The sequence below is a fragment of the Hoplias malabaricus genome, chromosome 18 (genome assembly GCF_029633855.1).
Source record: "Hoplias malabaricus isolate fHopMal1 chromosome 18, fHopMal1.hap1, whole genome shotgun sequence".
Lineage (NCBI taxonomy): Eukaryota > Metazoa > Chordata > Actinopteri > Characiformes > Erythrinidae > Hoplias > Hoplias malabaricus.
In genome coordinates, this window is record NC_089817.1 from 15,686,945 (window position 1) to 15,690,444 (window position 3,500).

A 3,500-nucleotide genomic window follows, 5' to 3' on the forward strand; every position below is an offset into this window, starting at 1 on the left:
TTAACTCATCCAAAATAACTGGGGTGAACTGAGTCAAAAAAGCCCTGTTAGGGCTAACAGGAAGAACATCAATGCACATGGATGATGATTGACTGTTAGTTCTGATAACAGTAATCTTATTCATAGAATACTTTAAAAACTGTTCACACTCAATGTCAGAAGCATGAGTGTTCAGCATAGCACCAGTGATGAGATAATACTGCATATTAATAGATTCTTTCAGTTTTTATTAGCATTTCATAAATTGTCCCCAAATTTGATGGAATTGTGTTTGAACTTTGGATGTTCCCATTGTGTTTTTTTTCCATTCGTATTTTTTCTTTTCTCCATAGCATTCAAAGCTACACTTTCAAAATTGTGCTGTTAATTAATGTTTCTTTTTATTTATTTATTTTTATTTTTTGCTTATTACTTTATTAGCATATTATGAGGCAATGGTTTGTCCTTAAGCAACTGTACAGTTCATTGGGTTTAATTAAAATCTTTTTTTTATTATTATATAAAGAAAGGTTTTAATAATAAAACACAGTTTCGCCTGAAGTTAAGCAAAGCTAAACTAGTTCAGAAGAATAAAAATATTCCTTTTTAGTTTAAAACTCAAACTTCTCCAACCCAAGTGCTTATACAGTTTTTACAGTTTCATAACTGATATCTAATTCATGAAACACCTAATCTGCTGCCTAGGTATGTTTCCCTTTTTTTAAATCAAACAAACATACAAACAAAAACCATGGCTTCTATACACTGTTGGGATTTTTCTAATTTCAACAACACAGAAGTAGTACTTTAGTTGACATCATACACAAAAGTTTAATTTAGGACTTTGGGTGATGTGGCAGTCTATGCACTGGTCCTATCTTTGGTTTGATACCAGATGATGCTTCAGGCGTCCAAGGTTGTGTCAGAGGAAGCACAGTTGGTGGGAATGATGGTCCCACCACTTCTCCAATTTTTCAATTCACGGCACTAGTTTGTGTCAGGGTCTGCCAGCTAATATAAAAGATCTAGGAAGTTTGTGCTCCCCTTGGGTGCCTTAAGCTGTTCAGTTGTGTTACTTTAGTAACTAATAAATGGAGAGATATCTTGAAGATAAACCAAGTGAAAAAGCTGAAAAACAGGGTTTTTGTTTCTCTCATTGAAGATGGACTTCAGTGAGCAAAGGGAAATATGAACAGATGATAACAGCAATTGTGTTTTCTTGACAAAACATGTCTTTTCTATTTAATAAGGTATTTCAAAATGAAAAAACTATACCCCCTCCGAACAACTATTGTGCATCTCAGAAAACCCACTCAAATACATATCATGTATTGCCCCTGTTTGCATCAACGACAGCTTGTAATCTTGTGTGACAGTTGTGAATGAGGACCTTTATTTTCTCTTGTCCCCCCAAAAGTTCTTAAAGTCTTATGGTATGCTGCAAATATCACCTTTGCTTTCTTCTGCTAACATCAGTGAAGGTTGGACATGGTCTTAAATTTAAAATTAATGTCATTTTTAATGTAAAGTGTGCCCCGTGTGTATCATTCTGACTGACAAATGCAAATTCTCCTCCAATATTTTCTGATAAGATGCTGCATTTGACCTCCCACTAATATTGACTAAATTCTCTGCTGTAACTCACACACCGCTAAACCTGAAGAGATCCACCCACATGCTTCATGGTATGGATTGTGTGCTTCTTTCATAGGTTTTGTTTAATCTTCTCCAAACATAATCAATTATGGTCTCATCCCTCAAAATTATTTTGCTCAAGCTTTTCTAGGTGCCGTTTGCCGTATTGTTTTTGTTGGACTTTTGCATCAATATATTTTTTTCTAGCAGTTCTAACATGCAGCATTTCCTCTCCAAAATTGTCTTGGCAGATGTATTAATAATCTTTGGTTTAGTACTGGCGCAGCAGGTAGTGTCACAGTCACACACCTCCAGGGACCTGGAGGTTGTGGGTTCAAGTCCTGCTCCGGGTGATTGTCTGTGAGGAGTTTGGTGTGTTGTCCCTATGTCTGGGTGGGTTTCCTCCAGATGCTCCAATTTCCTCCCACAGTCCAAAAAACACACGTTGGTAGGTGGATTGGTGACTCAAAAGTGTCCGTAGGTGTGACTGTGAGTGGATATGTGAGTGTGTATGTTGCCCTGTGAAGGACTGGTGCCACCTCCAGGGTGTATTCCCACCTTGCGCCCAATAATTTCAGGTAGGCTCTGGACCCACCGTGACCCTGAATTGGATAAGCGGTTACAGATAATGAATGGATGGATGGATGGTTTAGTACTGAGCTTTTTATAAATCGGAATAAAATACAGTGAAACCTTGACTTGACTTCAATTGAATCAACTTACGAATTTTGCGAGATAGGAGCCGTCACTCGGTCGATTTTTTGCTTTATGATGTGAGCCGAGATTTGAATTACAAGCGAGCCTATGCCACACGCCACTAGGTTAGGCACGCCCAGCAAGCGTTCAGTTCACTTGGTTATCTTGCCGTGCAAGAACCTCTGTCACATCACTGTTTTTTGTAGCATGGTAGCATTAAGTGTGTAGCAAGTACATGATAGAGCACGAAAAGAAAAACTCCCCCAACCTCCTCTAGCATCTCTGTCTCATCTTCAAGGTAAATACACTTAATAGGACCAGTTTATTTCTTTACATTCTCTTGTATTATGTATTGTTATTTTTTTATATTCATCCTTTCATTCATTATCTGTAACTGCTTATCCAGTTCAGGGTCGCGGTGGGTCCAGAGCCTACCTGGAATCATTGGGCAAGAATACACCTTGGAGGGCGTGCCAGTCCTTCACAGGGCAACACAAACACAGTCACATTCACTCACACAATCGGACACTTTTGAGTCGCCAATCCACCTACCAATGTGTGTTTTTGGACTGTGGGAGGAAACCGGAGCACCCGGAGGAAACCCACATGGACACAGGTAGAACACACCAAACTCCTCACAGACAGTCACCCGGAGCGGGTGGTGTGTGACTGCGACACTACCTGCTGCACCACCGTGTCGCCCTTAATTTACATTTTTTTTTTCACTTGGTTAGAGACACCACGAAGTAGGTGGCAATGCCTTAACCGTATATGTGCTCTAAGTCCACTAGGACCTCTTCTATTCTTGTCAAGGGGATTGCTCCTTTCATACAACATTAATTTGAAACAGGAATCTATTATTTATGGTCAAGCATGAGCAAAAGAAACAATAGCAAACAATTGGTTGTCATTTTCAAATCTTTGGACATGTTTTAAATGTACATGTCCTAATTTATAAGTTGAAAAACTATTTCTTGGATATCTCTGGACAGTTATTTTGCATTCACCATGCTTCAGTAACTTATTCAGTGAAGCGCTGGATGAAATGCACAAGGGTATCTCAATAGCTGTTTGTACACAGGCACTTGTTACAATCAGAGAAAGCAAGGACGTTGATACTTACTCTTCATTGCTACCTCAATCTATATTCATCACCTTGAGTGAATATATTCAGCCCAAACACTCAAGGA

At 38.9% G+C, this 3,500-nt stretch overlaps 1 non-coding gene across 1 annotated transcript; it reads right to left on the bottom strand.

Moving 5' to 3' along the window:
* Window positions 1-3,034: 3,034 nt before the first annotated feature.
* LOC136675322 (U6atac minor spliceosomal RNA) lies at window positions 3,035-3,147 on the bottom strand. The gene has a single exon (XR_010796167.1). It is a non-coding gene; the product is annotated as a U6atac minor spliceosomal RNA (small nuclear RNA).
* Between the last annotated feature and the right edge of the window lie 353 nt (window positions 3,148-3,500).